Raw genomic sequence first — 13919 nt, 5'->3', positions numbered from 1 at the left:
TCCTCCACGCTCAGGGACACTGGACAAGTTCTTCAAGGCTGATTATCTGGCTCCAGCTGCTTAGAAGAGAAAGCAAAGTTCAGTAGGTTTCCTAATACCTTCAAGGCTTGAAAAAGCACTGCAGATATGGTACCTGCCAGCTCTTGGGGAGGGAGCTGAAAAAATTCCGTAGACCAGTTTTCAAGGCTTTCCATGCTTGGCCCCAACACTGGTCTCCACTTTTCTGCTTGAATGCTCTCCTCCAGCCTAATAGATCTCATTTAGCATTAATTAAAAACTCAGGTTCAAAGTGCCCTAATTCCAGCTGTAGCCCCACCATTTATTATTTGCATAATTTTGATCAAGCCTGTTTCCTCATTTGTAAAAGGGAGATTGTAATAGTACATAACTTATTGGTATTAGATTAAAAGGGTTAAAAGAGTTCACATAAAATGCAACACTTTCTATAGCTGATTCATGTTGATGTTTGGCACAAACCAACACAATACTGTAAAGCAATTATCCTTCAATTAAAAATAAAAAATTTTAAAATGCAACCGCTGGAGGGCTGGTTATTCCCTTTTGTCCTCCTCTTTCTGTGAGACCCTAAACGGGAAACCTAAAAAAAGATGGGTTAGGTTTGCAGTCGGAAACTAAGACGGCACCTGGCGGAAGAGACAGGGGCGTGGTCTATGTTTCAGTTTTTGATTGGCTCTCTTGATTTCCGTGCAGGTGGACAGCGGGGGATCACCATAGACTCCTGTTATAATGAAGGCACATGACCATTTGACCTTTAACGAGATTGGTGCAACTATGGCACATGACGATTTGGCCTTTAATGTGATTGGTGCAACTATAGAAAGTCCCTCGCAAAACCCCCTGCTTGCCTATATAAACAAGGGTTTGTGGCAATAAAGCGGAACTGCTTAGACGGAGCCCCTGCCAGGTCTGATTGTCGCTCGCGGAGGGGCTGGGTTGGCGGACAGCAGGCTCACCTCTCATCGGGACCCCTAGGCTTCGCTGAGGGAAATTCCACTGCCTCTCTCTTTCTGCGGAGTGCCCCCCGCATCTTTTAAATCCTTTCTCAGCCCTTCCTTGCACCACTTGAGGCCCAGGATACTCTTCCCTCTTTTGGAATGCATCACCTAGTTTGCTTTGTCCTCTGGCTTCCAAATGCGTCTGACCGTGGGTTTAGTGTTTCTTACCTACCCCTTCCTTGCACTTGCATCAACATCTCTGGCCGTGGCTGTGACCCTCTGTGGACTGAAACTTTTGCCACGTGCCCCCTTCTCCATGTCTCTACCTCTCACTTTGTCCTGCGGTGATATTATTTCTTCCATTGCCTTTTCAAATAGTGATGGCTTTACATTATTGCTAAGACCTGAGTTCCGTAGCATCCCTCATTTGGCCCATTAACCCTGCTCAGACCTCATTGTAGCTCTTCATTAAGATAACTTGACCTACCCCACCTGGTGTAAGGCTGTTTCCTGCTGAGATCTTGACTGATACAATAGTTGATAACAGGAGTGGTCCCAGAAAACAACCTCAAAGTGTATTTGGGGACCAGGTTTCTCACTTATTTAATGAATGCAAAATTGACCTTATTGCTGGCAGAAGTGGGACGCTGGTCATCTGTACCATGATGTAGCATTAAGATTATTCACATTATTCCCGAGGGTGATGTAAGATGGAGAGTCAGTGGAAGGCAAAGTTTTAAGTGATCCAGTGACTGTTACACTTGATTGCCAAGGCAACAGTGGTAATTACGGTAATTGTAGGGTGGACTGGTTACTTCTGACAGTGCTAGAGAGTTTATGAGAGAAAGAGAGATTGAGGAGTTTTAAACTTTGAACTTCCAACTCAAGATATGAGTGCACAACCAGGAAGTTTCTGCAGTGACCTTGAAAGAATCCTTATCTCTTGCAGCCTCAGAGAAGACAGTGCTGTGGGTCAGGGCTAAAGTCTGGGTTGAAGGTTGGCAATACCTGGTAGATGTACAGCTTTATAAAGCCTTTGTGCTAATGTTAGAGCGCTGGTTGGGAAGGAGTTGGACACAAACACTGGGGTAAGGACATTTGAAATGAAGAAATGAAACTGAGATTGATGAGCCCCTAGTGCCCTTGACTCTCCCTTGCTGGAGAAGGAAGTCTCCTGAATAGAGGCTTACCTGTGATTTCACACAGTTCAGTTGCCTTGCAAGAGGTCTACCTACGGCCCTTAAGACCTAGCCTCAGTTTATTTCACTGCCGCCAGACTCACAATGACAGTCACATCTTATCACAGCCCAGGGGAAAATTGGAAAGATCTTCTGCAGGAAGAGGCGGTTATATTCCAAAGGAACTGTGATTTCTTTCCATTTGTATTGTCAGGAACCTGGGGAATGTGAGTATGTGAATAGATTCCCAGAGTATTAGGCTGAGCAGGATGAAATGTAGTTGTGTTGGGTCATATTTGTCAATATGGGTGAGTTTACCTGGGATTCAAGGTGTAATGTTGCAGTTTAAGTGATTGGGAGTGGTTCTAATAATTTGCTTGGTTGAGTATCTAAATATTGAATTTAATAGTGCCTTATGTCTAACGAGGCTGACCATTGCAGAACTCCCCTAGCACATTATAGTAGGAATCCAAAGCTCAGGGAGACGGGAAATAGAAACATATCTGTTGTGTGTAACCTGATTAATTCCTCCTCTAAGGCCCAGAGAGTACTCCTCTCAGAAAAACATTTAAAAATTCATCGTAAGAAGAATACCAGCACTCCTAAAAGCTTTGTGGTGTCTGTCTGTCTTCCGCAGGACAGAGAAAACAGTGGAAATGCTGCCGCTGAACTGGGATCTCTGATGGTAAAAATGGGAACCCCCAGTGACAAACTACTGGGTACAGGATGAGCTCAGTTACTCCAATGAGCCACAAGGATAGAACAGTTCAGACTGTTTCGTCCCACATGGATTTATGATGGAGGCTAATCAATCACAGGGTTCAAACGAAGGTAACAGATATGCAACCTACTATGATACAGCTTGGTCTATATCAGCATGTGTGTGCTAGTGACTCAGTCATGTCTGACTCTGTGTGATTCTGTGGCCTGTAGCCCACCAGGCTCCTCTGTCCATGGAATTCTCCAGGCGAATATTGGAGTGGGTAGCCCTTCCCTTCTCCAGGGGATCTTCCCGCCCCAGAGATCGAACCCAGGTCTCCCGCATTGCAGGTGGATTCTTTACCAGCTGACCACCAGGGCAGCCCTGGTGAGGCTGTTCACAAACTCTGAATCCTTCAACTGAGATACAAGTCAGATCCCTCTAAGGAACCCTGAAATGTGACCAGAAGTACCTTCTGTAAGTTTCCTCCAAGCCTCCCCAGTGGTACCTGAGGGGCCATTTGCTAGGGTGACGGGGCAGGAGAGAAAGGGAAATACACAGCCCTTGTGTAGTGACTGGATATAAGCTCTGAACGGATGGCAATTTCTAGGACTCTCAAACTCACCATGATTCATCAACCAGAGTGGGAACATAGGAAGGTCTGATGGTGAATGCAATCTTGGCATGAAACGCCCTACAACATGTAACTCTAGTGGGCCCATGGAAATGACATAAGTGGCAACTGGCAGAGTCCCCGCATCAGTTCCCTCATCTATGGAATAAAAGCTACTGGGTGAGAGAGGCCAACAGGAGGCCTCTGGAAGGCAGCTGCCCCCCAAAGAGCAAACCAAAATCAACACCACATTCCTGGGGGTACTGCCGAGATTAGAGTCACCGTCCAAGCCGCGACAGACGAGAGGATGGTGTTTCCCATCATATCCCTGTATAACACCTATTTGGTCAGCAAAAATGCTGGATAGGTCTTGAGAATGACTGTGGATTATGCTACACTTGGTCGGGTAGCTGTTGCTGACTGTAGCTGCTATTCTTTTTTTTTTTTTTTTCTTTATAACTTTGTAGCTGCTGTCCTTGATATGCTATCTTTGTTAGAGCAGTGGCGCCTAGTAGATAGCTATTGACTCGGCAAGTGATTTTTTTCTTTATCTTAATTAGTAAGAGCAATTGGAAGCAGTCTAATTTCACCTGGTGGACTAAGGCAGTGGTCTATGCTCATGGTCCTCAGGGTTATGTCAACTCTCCTGTTTTCATTTAATCCAAAGGAGACCTGATACCTCACAGTACTTAATGCTGGTCCATTATATTGATAACATCATGTCGATTGAATCTAAACAGCAAGATGCAGCAAGAACCCCTAAAACCTCTGTAAGGTACAGGCATGGCAGGGGATAGGAAGAGAAACTTCACAAAATTTAGAAGCTTGAAACACTGATGAAATAGGATCCAGTGGTCTAGGTCATCTTGGACTAGCCCTTCCAAAGTCAAAGTTAAGTTGATCCAATTTGTCCTGTGCACCACAAAGAAAAAGGCACAGTGCTCAATGAGTCTCTGAATTTTGAAAGCAACATTTGGCTCTTCCACTGTGGTCCATTTGCTCAGAAACCCATAAGGCTGCCATTTTAAGGTGGATCCCAGAGCAATAGAGGGCTCTACACCAAGTCCAGGCTGACGGACAAGTTGCTCTGCCACTAAGGCCTTATAACCCAGGAGATTCAAGTATCCGAAACTTTGCACAAAGAATAGCAAATGACAATGTGACCTGAGCTGCTCATTATGAATTGGGTGTTATCCTACACCCCAAACCATAAAGTTAGGTGTGTGCAGCAACGTTCCATTACTAAATGGAGACGGTATGTATGAAAACAGGCCTAAGTGGGTCTGAGTGGCACAGGTCAATTGACTGGGATTCCCGCTGCATCTACTCCTGCTGTTTTACCGTCTCTTCCTCAACCCACATAAACAATCCCTTGTTGACCAGTTAACAGAGGAAAGACAAACAGTGGGCCTGGTTTATAGGCAAGTCTATTTCTATGTTGACACCAGCCAGACGTGGATGGTATTACAGCCCCACTAAGGGTGGCCCTGAAAGACAGTGATGAAGAGAAACTTCCCAGTGGGCAGAAACTTGGACAAAAATATCTCACTTGCTTGGAAGGACAGATGAGCAGAAGAAGAAATCCACACAGTCTCATGTGCAGTGGCTAAAAGATTAGTTGAACTGATCAGGAACTTGGAGAGACTGAGTGGAAGGTTGATATGACGAGGAGAACTGTGGAAGGGGCATGTGGATGACACTCTTGGAATGAGCGAAGGTTGAGGAGATACTTGCGACCCAAGGAAATGACCACCAGAGATCACTCATAGTGGAGGAATGTCACTGAATCTAAAGAGCAAGATGCAGCGTTCACTGACATTCCTCCACTTATAAGGTAGACAAGATGGCCAGCGTCGCGTCCACAGCCCACTTCTCCCCCTGCGCACCCTGCCACTTGCTCTGTGGGCCCCGGCATAGAGTGGTCAGAGTGACAGAAAGGGTCACAACAATAGAGATCGCCCTTGCTGAGATTTCCGGCCTTCACCACTGCCGAGTGTCCACCTTGCTAGTAGCAGAGGACGACTTTGAGCCCTGGAATGGCTACCAGCTCCTTGGGAACCAGCAAATCCCCCAATTTTATTGAATTCTTTCCACCTTGGAAGGGGCAGTGCTTTATCTTCATGGGAATAGGGACATATTCCATATATAGATATACTTTCTTTGCCTGAAACTCTCCTACCAACACCATCAACGGGGGGCCTACAAAATCCCTTATATCACTGGCATGGTATCTTATATAAACTTGCCTCCAACAAAGGGACTCCTATCAATCCAAGTGCTATACTCGTGCCCATGGAACTCAGCGATGCTACCATGGACCCCATAATCTGAAGGCAGCTGGTTTGAAAGAAGAGTGGAATGGCCAATAGGGACACCCTTATGACCCTAGCTGGGTGACGACACTCTGAGAGATTGGGGTATTATCCTATAGAATGTCATATGTGCTTTAAACTTGACCAAAAGACGGTGTCAGCTCCCTCAAAGCCCAAATATAAAGGCCTGAAAACCAAGTGGAAGAGGTGAAAATGTTCCCTCTTATCATTGTACCTAGTAAGACATTTATAGAAATTTTTTTCTTAATGTGCACATTCTCTTGGTTTGGGTAGGCTGAGATCTTAGTTCCCAAGAGAAGAATGCTCCCACAGGGAAGGCACATAGCCATGGTTCCATTAGATTGGAAGCTGGCACCCTTGCCCTGACCCCAGCCACCTGGGGCTTCTCTTATCACTGACTCATCAGCCAGAGCGAGAGTTTCCATACCTAGATAAGGTGATTGGTCCTACTTACCAAGAGGAATCTGGGCCGCTGTTAGCTCACAAGGTTACTGCCTGTTTCAGGACCCTATGCGGGGGTGACTTTAGAACGCCACCCACCAAGACCCTGTCAACGACAGGCGGAGCTTGCGGCGGGCTCAGAAAAGCCCAGGCTGGAGCTCCTGGTGGGTTCCATTCCCCATCCTTCTCCAGCTCTAGAGAAAAGACAGGGTTTGTGGGGATCAGTTCACTTCAACACACGTTTATTGGACAGCCTTCAGAGGTGACAGTGCAGCTTAACTGGCTAACCGGAACATTCCTGAAATGAATTGTTCTGGTAAATGGAGCTCTAAGTAACCAAGTTTTATTCTGAAAACTTGTTACATATCCTCTTGAAATGTCTGACTCCACTTCCTTCTCACCATAAGCACTGCCTATGAGCATGGTTGATGCTTTCTTTGATGAATAGGGATTTTAAAAGCCCTCAAAGTGATGATTTCCAGAAGACCAAGTCTCAAGGTGATAACGTAGATAAAGAAAGGGAAGGTGATGGGGCTGAATGAACTGCACAGGACAGAAGGTGCTTTATCAAAAGATAAATTCCTGATATCAGCCTGATTCACCGTCATTTGCCTCTGAAAGAAGAGTCCTGGAGGAGCTCTGGCTGGTGTAAAGCTTTGGGAGCTGGGAATTCGCTGTGATGATAATGAAGGCCGTGTACCTGAGATGCTTGTGTTCCTATGGCCCTCTGCGTTCTCATGCCTCTTTCACATTTGTGCTCTCATTTGTCTCGTCTCAGCCCCCTGAGATGGCAAAGGCATGTTTTGTTACTCTCTCTGAACAGTTGGAACATCCAAGGCACAGAGAGGGCGGTGGCAGACTAGGACACAAGTCCCTTGAATTGCTACTTGTTGCGTCTTTGGTTTCTGAACCGAGGTATTCTCTTAGGCCTTTATAGTGGGAAGACAACAACACATTTTCAAGGATTTTGAGAGAGAAAAAGAGGAAGAAAAAAACTCCATGTGGTGGTTACATAGCGATGGGAAATCCAGGCTGCACAAAGATTGGACAGGCGGGGGGTTTCCCCCAAATTCCTGGATGTGGTATGTCCCCCCGCCATTTGGTTAGAACTCCAGGCAACACAGCCCAAAGACCGTTCTCCTCCTACCCTGCAATCTCCTGCCATTGCTCTGATGTTCTCAGCCTGTCTCTAACACTGTCATGGGGACAAAGTCAGGAGACGCCTCCACCTTGGGAGAAAGACTGTGGCCAAAGTGACGTGCCTTTTGCTTCTAGCTTCTTCCCCAGAGGAAAGGGAACTGCCCTTCTGGGCTGACAAAATGTTTCTTCAAAGTGAGCAACAGGGGATGCAAAGAGGATGGAGCTGGCAGTCAGGGACTTGGGTTCAAAGTCTTGGCAATACAACAATGGGCAAGTAAAATGAGTTTTCTGTGGCTCAGCTGATTTCTCATGCATGCAAAAGGGGAGAATTATCCATGTCTTTAAGTCCAAGACTGCTCTGAAAGGAAGTGAGATCCTATGAAAAGAAAGGTGTTCAGCACTTTTTAGAAACTGAAGGACTAAAAACAACCAACCAAGGCAAGACCCAGTGCACAGGCTGTCTGCAGGGTTCTGAGGCTGCCTCCTCTTCTCCCTAAACGTCTGTCCCCCAACCCCCTTTTGCACCTCACTGTGTTATCTGATCATGTCTGCCTTGAGTCTAACTGGTGTTGAGGAGGAGGCGCGCATGGGTGTTCCACTGTAACCCGAATGAACCAGGCTTGCTTTTCTCTCTGCACATTCGTTTTCACATCTGTAAAATATAGACGGGGGAGACTGAGATGGGTAGTCATTTCTATTAGATGATTTTTAAAGTCCTTTGCAGTCTAACAGTCAGTAGTTGATAAACTCTGCCTTCCTAGAGAGAAACTTGCATGCGTCAGGCCATGTCCATGGATAGCTAAGGACCAGACAGGCGCAGGGAAGCAAGTGGGCAAGAGAAAAACATGGGGAGGAGAGAAGGGTTTGGGACTCCTAAGCAGCTCAGACAGGGTTAACCCAGAACACGAGTGGATGGCCTCTTGCAGAGAGACAGGAGGACTGAAGCTCAGCAGAGCAGCCTGGGAACCTGGGCACCTCCACACCCAGCTTGGGAGGCCACAGAGGCCTCTGTGCAGCATGTGGTGCTAGCCTCCCTGCGGCCCATCGTGCACCTGTGCGTGTCCAGAGGGTTTCCTCACGCTGGGAAAGCCTGGCTTCACCCCCTCTGCCATCCAGTGAAACCAAGAGGCAAAACTGCTGATCTCCAAGGACAGCGAAGGCAGAATCCAGGCAGTCCCAGGCCAGACACTGAGTTAAAGTGTCTGCATGCTTTGCATTTAAGCCAGGTGGATGAAAACATCAGAGCCCAGTAGCACCGCTGGCCACAACAGGCTCAAACAACAAGCGCGGCTGCAGCCCTGTAAGAAATCTCAAAGCCCACTCTTACAAACACGCCTTTCACAGGTGCATGCCCTAAGGACAGGGCATCAGCCTAAAGGCTTTTCGCTTAGGTTGATTTGCTCCAGGGTGGGAGGACAAGGAGGCCCTCCTGAGGATAAAGCCACCAAACAGAGCCCCACATGCTCCCCCTGGGCTTTGCGGTTTCGAAAGTAAACCTGAAGACTTTGGCAGACACGGAGGGGTAAATGCTGAGTCCCCCTGACTCCCTGAAAGAGCCAAGAGAGCATTTCTCAAAGTCTGAGCCAAGAATTGCTTGTATCAGAAGAAGCTGACCCACTAACTTGAAAATGTATATTCCTGGACTCCTTACCAGTGAATCTGAATCTTGGGGAAACAGTCATTTCTTAGCAAGCTATAGGAATGGTTCTTATGTCCAGTAATATTAAAAACCATATGACCACTCTCCACTCTTGACAAGAGTAGACACTTGGCAAGACTGTATTGAAAGACTGAGTGCATAATCGAGTGTGTGTGGGGGAAGAGAAAACTCATTCTCATTGAACCAGGAAGGAAAAGGAGGACTAGAATGAGCCAGGTTTTATTAGACCATGAGATGGGTTCAAAAGCTTCCAACATAGTCAACTTTCTCCTACAATAGAATATATTTTTGAAGTTTACAATGCTTTCATCTTTCTTCCCTTTTGAATCCTGACTGGGAAAAAAAAAAAACAACCCTAAGATATTTATCACTATTGTTAACTCATTTAACACTTAAAAAAACTTGAGGTTCCGAGTACATTGTGCAGCCAACAGGGGACAGAGACACAGCCCAGGTCCTTCGACAAGGAGCTCCAGGCCAACCTGGTGCAATGTCAGCTGCTACCATCCTCACCAAGTACAGGGAAGGAAACTGACCTGCAGTGATACCACGCGGGGCACTGTTAGCAGAAGGGAGTACTTCTTAGTGTGGGTGGTTTAGGGGGTGGGGGGCAGGGCAGGAAGAGAGGGCAAGCTGATGAACACTGAGCACCTACTGTACACCATAGTCATTCACTTTGATGCATTATTTTCATACAATGCTCACGATCCACCCTGTAAATGTTTCATTTCCCTCATCAGGTAGTTGAGGAAAATGAAGCTCAGAAGGGAAGATAAGGAACTTGCCCATGACATTGACCACAGAGCTAGGAAATGGCAAAGCCACATTTTGAACTCAAATTCAGAGCCCATTTATAAAATCTTTTTTTTTTGGTTACTCCCCTCCCCCACTTTCCTGCCTACCATTGGAATGATGCAAGATTTAATTCAGTGTTTAAAACGTTGACTGGTTAATGCATTCTATCAATATATTTTTCCTTTTAGGAATTACTTAATTTTTATTCATGTTTTTATTGAACTATATACCTTTAATATTTTATGCCAGGCTCCTCTGTCCGTGGGAATTCTCCAGGCGAGAATACTGGAGTGGGTTGCCATGCCCTCCTCCAGGGGATCTTTCTGACTCAGGGATTTAGCGCAGGCCTCCCACATTGCAGGTGGATTTTTTACTATCTGAGCCACCAGGGAAGCCCTTAACTATGTCTAACATCACACATCTCCTTCTCCTGTGCTATACAAGGGTTTCACAATGCCTTATGTCTGATTTCTCCCTCCTGTGTTTCAAGACACTGCTCTCTATTCAGTTGAGCCACATAAAATTGCCAATATTCAACAAACACTTAACCTACAATATGTCAATTTCATACAAATGATATTTTCAGTGAAAGCAATGGGTTAGCTATATTTCATAATCTCCCCCAAATTAGACATTAAAAATTTTGACACAGATTTACCAACATACAAATCAATTTCCTTATTCAGTGTTAACTTTGTGGCCTTATGTTTTAAACATAGAATGTATTTATTTAATCACACACACACACACACACACACACACACACACACACTCCAGTGGGAACCAGACAGAATAACAGAACAAACCCTGTTCTGGAGCAATACACCTGCCTCTCTCTTTATCCTGATTCTAAGACCTCTTCATTCAAGCCAAATAAACTCTGAGATAGATGGTTGGAAAATTATATAAAAATATTTGAGTATTATTGCCTCTTTCACACAATTTGACCTGAGTTTGATGTATACAATTTGTCTGGATTTGACCTTGGGAAGGTCATTTTTACCTCTCAGAATCTCAGATTTCACTTAAGTAAACTTTAAGTTGTGATCTGAATTTGAAGGTCTTAGGCTGATGGGTTGGCATGTGAAGTTTTAAAATATCATTATTGGTTTTTGAGACCTACTTCTGAATGTTGTTTCATTAAAAACATTTTTCAATGTAGGTCTGTGAGTAGCACACTCAATCTTTGTCTAAAAATTCTTTATTCCATTATCATTTTTGTAGGACGTTTGAACTGGCTATAGAATTCTAGGTTGACAGTTCTTGCTTTTGAGCATTTTTCTTAGTCCTTTCCCTCTTTTCATAACTCTTATTAAGTGTTATATCCAATTTTCTCCATACCACTGAGTCTGGTTTTCATCTCTATATCTCTCTGATAAAGAGAGATTTCTAGATTCTGGACTGATTCTTGATGTCTACCCTGGGCAGGGGTGTACAAAGGGTCAACCTTCATTCTAGATTATTACCTCAGATCTAGTTTTTTAAAAATTCACTGTTTCTCTCTTTGACCTTGAAGAGGCTATTATTTAAACTTCTGTGGAGTCTTTGTGTTGACTATTAGACTTTTTATTTCTAGAATTTTCATATGTTCTTTTTGACAATTACATTTTGTTTTATGGTCTTATTCATATTTTCCTGATGATTTTTCCTTTTTTCATATTTTAACATTTTAAGGGTATGTCTTAAAGTTTCTTTCGAATGTTTTATTCTATCCAGATATTAGGGTGCAATTTCTTTGAAGTGCCTGCTAACTATCCTTTACAGTGGTCTGTTTTCTTTTGTGGTTATAATATTTTATTGTGAGCCTCTATTTCAGGGGATTACTTCCCATGGAATTCCCATGTGTCCTGGGATGAGGCAGTGTCTCTTCTCATAAGGCATCTGCAAGGTCCTACAGTGTTCAAAAGTTTCTGGGTGGTTTTAATGTTAGCTTCTCAGTTGGGGTCCCTGTACCATGAGAATAGTGGAAATTTAGAACCGAGTCTGGCAAATTGGTTTAGGATGCCAGTTTCTTGAGAATGACCCTTTGTACACCTGTGGCCAGGGTTTACATCAAGTTTTCCTCACCAATTTCCCGGATGGTTGGTAGAGATGGTCTTGTACTTGCTGCATGGGTCGAGTAGCTCTTCACAATCCCTGCCTTTACAACAGCTCAACTCTATTCCTTGGGCCCTGCAGCCAACTCTCCCATCCACAGTCAGTACCAGAACTCCAGCCCCCAGCTGATTTCATAATTCTGTGGCCGTTTTGGCTCAGCAGCTCCTAACCCTCTTGACTTTGAGCCTCCTCTTTGTCAATCTTGCATGGGGGATTTCTCTCTCTTAACACTGAGCCTGTTGTTGCTTAGTCACTTAGTCACGTCTGACTCTTTGCGACCCCATGGACTGCAGCACTCCAGGCTTCCCTGTCCATTACCATCTCCCAGACCTTGCTCAAACTCCTATCCATTGAGTCGGTGATGCCGTCCAACCATCGCATCCTCTGTCGTCCCCTTCTCCTCCTGCCTTCAATCTTTCCCAGCATCAGGGTCTTTTCTAAGGAGTCAGTGCTTCGCATCAGTTGGCCACAGTATTGGAGTTTCAGAGCATCATTCCTTCCAATGAATATTCAGGGTTGATTTCCTTTAGGATTGACTGGTTGGATCTTCTTGCAGCCCAAGGAACTCTCAAGAGTCTTCTCCAACACCACAATTCAAAAGTATCAATTCTTTGGTGCTCTTTATGGTCCAACTTTCACATCCATACATGAATACTGGAAAACCCATAGCTTTGACTACAAAACATTGTTGGCAAAGTAATGTCTCTGCTTTTTAATATGCTGTCTAGGCTTGTCATATCTTTTCTTTCAAGGAACAAGCATCTTTTAATTTCATGGCTGCAGTCAACATCTGTAGTGATTTTGGAACCCAAGAAAAGAAAGACTGTCACTGTTTCCATTATTTCCCCATCTATTTTCCATGAAGTGATGGGACCGGATGCCGTGATCCTGGTTTTTTGAATGTTGAGTCTTAAGCCAGCTTTTTCACTCTCCTCTTTCACTTTCATCAAGAGGCTCTTTAGCACCTCTTCACTTTCTGCCATAAGGGTGGTGTCATCTGCATATTCAAGATTATTGATATTTCTCCCAGCAGTCTTAATTCCAGCTTGTGCTTCATCCAGCCCAGTGTTTCTCATGATGTACTCATCATATAAGTTAAATAAGCAAGGTGACTATATACAGCCTTGATGTACTCCTTTCCCAATTTTGAACCAGTCTGTTGTTCCATGTCTGGTTCTGTTGCTTCTTGACCTGCACCCAGGTTTCTCAGGAGGCAGGTCAGGTGGTCTGATGTTCCTATCTCTTTAAGAATTTTCCACAGTTTGTTGTAATCCACACAATCAAAGGCTTTAGTGTAGTTAACGAAGCAGAAGTAGGTGCTTTCTTGGAATTCTCTTGCTTTTTCTATGATCCAATGGATGTTGGCAACATAGAGCTCAACTACATTAAAATTTTTTCTTTTGTTATATTTTATCCAGCATTTTCATGTATTTGGAGAGGGGTGGGGCTGTGAGAGTAGTTACTCTCTGTCACCTCAGTGTACCACATTGACCAGAAGCATCCAGTCCTTGCTCTTACAACACACAGTTCCTTTTGGGGATAGATTTGTTTTCTGTTTTGTTTTATGGCTATTCAGAAGGAATAAAAACTCAATTCCCTTAGAAGTCAGATGATAAAATAAAGACTCTCATTGGAAGAAAGGAACCTAAATGAGCAAGTTCGAAAGAGCCAGGGGAAGACACTAGCAGGAGTACCTCTTTTAAAAAGAAATTCAGAGCTACTTGGGGGAAGTTGAAAATGGAGCTGGTCTCTGTGGCTTGGAGTTCCCAACAAAGAGGAAGAGGTGTTGAGGAGATAATGAACATAGGTAATGTAAGCAGAAACTGCATGCAAGCTGCATCCTACCTGTGAAAAAGCCCGAGGCTGCCTGGAGGTGGGGAAAAAAGATAAACAAGCAAATGTTCAGAGAAAGGGAATTTATAACAGTTTTGTTAATGACAAAGCATTCAGTTTGTACTCTGCAGGTTTTACTTATTTTAACCCTTCTCTAACTATTTCATAGCTGC

The sequence above is a fragment of the Capra hircus genome, chromosome 16 (genome assembly GCF_001704415.2).
Source record: "Capra hircus breed San Clemente chromosome 16, ASM170441v1, whole genome shotgun sequence".
NCBI lineage: Eukaryota > Metazoa > Chordata > Mammalia > Artiodactyla > Bovidae > Capra > Capra hircus.
Note: the sequence above shows the minus strand (reverse complement) of the source record.